Source organism: Ictidomys tridecemlineatus, chromosome 5 (genome assembly GCF_052094955.1).
Source record: "Ictidomys tridecemlineatus isolate mIctTri1 chromosome 5, mIctTri1.hap1, whole genome shotgun sequence".
In the NCBI taxonomy this organism is placed as follows: Eukaryota; Metazoa; Chordata; class Mammalia; order Rodentia; family Sciuridae; genus Ictidomys; species Ictidomys tridecemlineatus.
The window spans coordinates 2,186,528-2,193,117 of record NC_135481.1 but is presented as its reverse complement, the minus strand read 5'-3'; the positions used below and the strand labels follow the sequence as shown (position 1 = coordinate 2,193,117).

Genomic DNA, 6,590 nt, shown 5'->3' with positions numbered 1-6,590 from the left:
TTGAAAATAGGCAAAGGAGCTACTTGTTGTATTCAAGAGATCCTAAATAATATTAACAGGTGATTTCTGTTTAGAAATCCAGAGGACCAGAAAGCAGCAGTAGGATAACATTTAAAATGGTGAAAGAAGAAAAAATACCAGATATGAATTCTGCATCTGGAAAGACTTTTCCCAGATAAACAAACCTATGAGTTGCAAAAGAAATGCTAACAAGGGTGCTTCATGCTGAAATGAAATGACTCTCAACCATATCTCAAAGCTGTGTGAAGAAAGAACAACATTAAAGGTAGCTGGTTAAGTAAACATAAAAGGCAATTTTATTGCATATTTTGGTTGATGATTCCTTTTTTCTTTGATTTTTAGAAAACATAAAAATCTGTATCACCATATAATCTATAAAGATGCAACTTTTTACAATAATGATAAATTATTGTAGAGAGGGAGGGTGAGGAGAGCTGTAAAGTAGCCAAAATTTTTGTGCTATTAAAACTGTTGAGGGCTGGGATTGTAGCTTAGTGGTAGGGTAGTTGCCTTTCACATGTGAGATACTGGGTTTGATCCTCAGCACCACATAAAAATAAATAAAGGTATTATGTCCATCTACAACTAAAAAAAAAAAAACTGTTGGTATTCAAGCTTAATGATTGTATAATTAAGATATTGTAACCCTTGGGGTAAGCATGGAAAAAAATCCTAAAAAGCTTAAAGAAAAAAAATACTAGAAGGGAATTATATTACCTTACTAATAATATTGACATAATGAATTTTAAGATTTCCTATAAGAGAAACAATTATTACATATTGACAAATAATAAACTGATGAAGGAGATACATGGAAACAAGAATGATGAAATTGAAGGGAGAAATAGACATTTCTTCAATAATAGTTGGACAGAGAATATCTAGACAGTAAATCAGTAAGGAAAATGAGGACTTTGATAATATTATAGGATAAATCTAAGAGAATATATATATATAGACAATTTCACCCAGCAACAGTAGCATATAATTTTTTCAAGTACTGACCATAAACTATATTATAGACCACACTTAAGATGCTACAAATTTAAAAAAAAAAATTAAAATGATACAAGTCTCTTCTCTAGCCAGATGGAATGAAATTTAAAAACCATTAAAAAGGCAATGTGGAGAGTTGAAAAATATGTAGAAATTTCACAGCACATAAATTGAAGTTTTAAAAGAAGTCTTCAAGATATGAATGTTTAGAATATATGAATGTAAAGAAAATTTATTTATATAGCATGTGATGCAATGAAAACTGTTCAGAAATGTCTAAAGGAAGAAATTGGGCCTGGAGTTGTGGCTCAGTGGTAAGAGTGCTTGCCTAGTGTGTGTGAGGCACTGGTTTTATCTCTGGCACCACATACAAATAAATAAAGGTATTGTGTCCATCCACAACTAAAAAAAGAAGAAATTTCCTAAATAAGCTAACTTGTACTTGAAATAAAGGAAGAAGATCAAGCTAAACTCAGCCGTTAGCATAAAGAATGAAACAAAGATTTGAAGTTAATGATATAGAAATTAGAAAATTAATGAAGAACCAACAAAACCAAAAATTAATAAATTTGAGAAAACTTTTTCTAGACTACTAACCAAGAAACAAAGGGGAAAGAATATCCATAACTCAATCAGAAATAAAGTGTTGACATGACAGTAGGTCTTACGAAGTTAAAGGATTATAGAACAATACAAATTCCAACAAATTGGATAATTTTGATGAACAAATTTTAAGGAATACAAAAATTTTAAAACTTTCCCCCAAGCAAATAGAACACTGAACAGCTTGTTTAAAAAAAAAAAAAGGTAACTAGTTCAAATCAGTAGTAAAACAACAAACAGCAAGACTCACAAACTAAGAAAGGCCTAGGACCAACTAGGTAATTTCAGTGGTGAATTCTGTTAAACAAAGAATTCCTTTACAAACTCCTGTAAAAAAAACGGATCAAGAGCAAGACAAGAATACCTTCCTTCACCAGTTTCATTTAGCATTATACTATAAGTTCTAGCCAAAATTAGGCAAAAGGAAGCAATAAGATGTATCCAAATTGAAAAGCAGGAGATGGATTATTTTTTTCAATTCACACATGATGTGAATGGAGAGAATATATCAAATATAAAAAACTTCAAAGAATTCATAAAAAAAAGAACTATTAAGCCAATGGATAAATTCAGCCAAGTTCCAGGAGATACATACAGTAATCACATGTCTGTACACTAGCAATAATCTGAAAGTGAAGTAAACAACTGCATTTATGATACCAACAGAAAGGTTAAATGACTTAGGAATAAATTTAATCAAGGTTGTGCAAGTCTTTTATATTGAATATTACTAAATATTGCTGAAATTTTATAAAGGAGACCTAAGTGAGCATATAGATATCCCATGTTCATGGAATGGAAAACTTGATCTTCTTGGAACTACGCAAATTGATCTGTAGATTCAATGGTATTCTTATCAGAATCTCAAATGACATTTTTTTTCTCCAAAAGTGAAAAATTCAATCCTAAAATTTGCATGAAATTGAAAGGATCTTCAAATTGGGGTGGTGGGGGGGGGAATGGTGAGCTTGGAGAAATTACATTTCTTCAAAAACTTTTAACACCTATAAAAATATAGTAACCAAAACGTGGCACTGGAATAAACATACACCTGTATATCAGTAGTATACAATTGAAAATCCAGAAACAACCCTATATATCTCTGGTTAATTGATCTTCAACATGGATGCCAAGGCCATTTAAAAGGAAAGCTTGGTATTGTCAACAAATAATATTGAGAAAGATGGATACATACAAAAGAATAAAATAAGATCTCTACTTTGTTTCATATAGAAAAACTAATTCAAAATGGATAAAAGCCCTAATTTTCATACCTAAAATGTTTTTACCTTGGGGTAAATACTCATCACATAAGACGTTATAATGTGACACTAAGAGCACAAGCAACAAAAGAGGATATTTTGTACTTCACCAAAATTAAAAATTATTTGCACATCATACATCTTTTAAAGATCTAGTACTCATAATATCTTAATGACTCCATAATTGTATGGTGAAGACAACTGGAGTTAATAATGCACAAAATAAGCTATTTCTCTGAAGAGTATGTACAAACGCCTAATAACCACAAGAAATTACACTCAGCCTCACTATTCATTAGAAAAATCAAATTACAATGAAAATCAGATACTACTTCATGCTCACTAATTGGCTATAACATAAAAATGGGAATTAAATAGTGTTGGTGAGGAAATTGAAGTCCTTATCCATTGTTGAGAAATGTAAAATTCTGCAGCCATGGTAGACAATTTGTCAGTTCCTCAATAAACAGAATTTCATGACTGGATGATTTCACTTACAGGGTATAGCCAGAAGAATTGGGAGCATTCAAAGACATGTACACCAATTTTCTCAGTAGCATTGTTCATAATAGTCAAAATGTAGAAAAATCCCAAATGTGTGTGTGTGTGTGTGTGTGTGTGTGTGTGTACACATTGGGATTTTTTGAAGTAATCATCTGAAGTAGAGAGAGAGGTAAACATGACTTTTCCTTGGACCCCAGAGCAAACCAGGACTGCCACAGTTAAACCCAGCATTGGAAAGAACACTGCAGTCTCTGACATTAGGTTTGTACCTGGGGACCAATCCTCCATGTCCCAGTGTCTGTCAGGAAACTTTAGCCCTCACTATACACAATTGATCAGCAGTTTATATTAACACTAGGTAACAGTTGCCTTGGACTCTGTACAAACCTTATTGGCAGGTAGGCCTCTGTGGCCATTGGGATCAGGCATGCCCTAGTTCTGTGGTAACTTTGCTGGGTATGCAATTTAAGTGCACTTTAAGGCTGCACCAACCTCAGAAGCCACAGGATACTTGTATAGCACTATGCCAAACACTGTAGTCTTGGAATTAGGGAAGCCCCTTGTATTGCAATGGCTGCAATAGATATGGGCTTAGGGAATATACCAGTCAATTTTCCCAGAATTTCTGGAGAAGCTTACTGCTGAAGAACATTTCCAAAGTTAGATACTAACTTGATGCACAGGTATCAATGCCTAACCACAAAGATCAAGAACAATCCGGAAACATGACACCAAATGGGCAAAACAAGGTATGAATGACCCTAAGAAGATGGAAAGGTAGGAACTGCCTGACAAGAAATTCAAAATAACTTTTAAGGATTATCAAATTTCAAGATTATACAAAATGGGGGAAAGTGAGACTAGAATTATGGCTTTAACAAATTGATTGAAATAATAACTTCAAATAAGTTCCGGAGCTGAAAAATATAATCAATGAAATGAAAAATGCAATAGAGATTCAATAGCAGAATTCATTATACAAAGAACTGTGAATGTGAAGATTAAGTTATTTGAAATTACATAGACAGGAGAAAAATGAGAAGGAATAAAGAGAGTCATAGTATTGATGGGACAGCATTAAAAGAGCAAATATTTGGAGTGGTTATGTTCAGGGGAAAGTGAACAACATGCATGCATGAGGTCTTGGGTTCAATCTTCAGCACAAAAGAAAATAAGTAGATGTTTCTGTGATTGGTGTTGAGGAAGTAGAGAGAAAGGGGTACACTTAATGAGATAATAGAAAACTTTCCCAAACAGAAAAATATAAATATCCAGGTACAAGAAGTTTGAAGGTCACCAATCATATTCAATCTAAATATGACTACCCCAGGATATATTATAATCAAACTTAGATTAACAAAAGGATCCTGAATGCCTCAAGTTTTTTTTAAATGTAAATAACATAGAAGAGAGTTTTAATAAACATAGCAGCAGACTTTTCAACAGAAACAGTTTAAAAGAGAGGGTGCTAAAGGTAAAAAATAAATAAATAAAATCCAAGAATATTAGGAACTGCACATGGAATTCTCCAGTATAGATTACATGTTGGGTCACAAAACAATTCATGGAAAATTTAAGAATATTGAAATCATATCAAGTTTCTGGGGCATAGTGTATAATAGTGACCAATAACAAGAGGAAACAATTTACAAATACATGAAAAGTATACAACATGATCCTGACAAACAAATGAAGTAATTAGAAGGGAAATGAAAATAATTTCTTGAGGCAAATGAAAATGGAAATATAACATACAAAACTTATAGGATTCAGGAAAAGCATTCTACGTGAGAAGTTAATATCAATAAGTGTACATATTGAAAAAGAAGAAAGCCCTCAAACATGGCACCTCAAGGAAATAAAGTAGAGCAAACGAAGGCCAAAATTAGTAGAAAGAAGGAAAATAATATTGAAAGATAATGAATGAAATAAATGAAAAACAGCTTAGAAAAAAATGAAAATATTAATTTGAAAAAATAAAATCAATAAACCTTCAGGCAGACTTAGTTAAGAGAAAACACTGAAAAATCACAGGTGAAAAGTGGAGAGATTACAAGTATTAGAAATGGAAATAACATGATCATTAGGGACCATTATGATCCATTATGTGCCAACAAGCCAGATAAGCTGGAAGAAATAGATAAATTCTAATGCACATGTAATCTACCAATATTGAATTATGAAGAAATAAGCAATATAAACAAACCAATGACAAGGAAATTGAATCAGTAATAAAATATTTTCATCAATGAAAAGCCCAGGCCTGATGGCTTCACTGCTGAATTCCACTAAACATTTAAAGAAAAACTAATACCAATTTTTCTCAAACTGTTTTGAATAATTGAAGAGTGAATGCTTTCAAACCCATCTTATGAGGCCAGCATTATCCAAAAAAAAAAAAAAAAAAGGAAGCAGAAAAAGATGTGAAGGGAGGGAGAGAAAGAGAGAATGAGCAAAGGAAAAAAAAAGGAAGAGAAAATTTCAGGCCAATATTTGCTGAACATAGATGCAAAAGTTCTCAAAAATACTACCAGACAGAATTAAACAATACATTGAAAAGATTCACCATGATCAAAGGACACATCTCAGATTTAAGAATGCTCAGCATATGTAAACCAATGTATCATATTAAAAGAATGAAGGACAAAAATTATATGTTTCTATATGCATTTGAAAATTTAATATCATTAAAAACTTTCAACAAATTAGAATGTGCCTCAACAGAATGGCCATATTTGACAAACACAACTAACATACTCAACTATAAAAGATGAAAGTTTTTTGCTAAAATCAGGACCAAGAGCAGAATGCCACTCTTACCACTTCTACTTAATATAGTACTGAAAGTCCTAGCTAGAGAAATTAGGCAAGAGAAAGAAGTAAAAACCATCCAAATTGAAGAGAACTAAGTTAAATTGTCCTGATTTTCAGATGACATTGTCTTATATATAGAAAGCCCTGAAGACCCCACACACAAACAGAAAAATGTATAGAATAAACTCAGCAAAGCTTCAGGATATAAAATTTCTTTTGTCAGTAATTTCTGCTCACTTAGCTTTGCAGTAGGTGTTTATTGCCTTGTGTGGCCATTTGCAAAAGATGTGGGTAACATTGATAACCATTAGTATTTCCATATCTCAGGATCATCCATTTCCTCTGAATTTAGTCCTTCCAGAACCTGGTAGATTCCATCTCATTTGCAGG

At 32.3% G+C, this 6,590-nt stretch overlaps 1 protein-coding gene across 36 annotated transcripts in view; it reads right to left on the bottom strand.

The window, feature by feature from the left end:
- The window catches only part of LOC110598540 (uncharacterized), a 287,890-nt gene that overhangs the window by 98,282 nt on the left and 183,018 nt on the right, over positions 1–6,590 (bottom strand). The window lies entirely within an intron of this gene.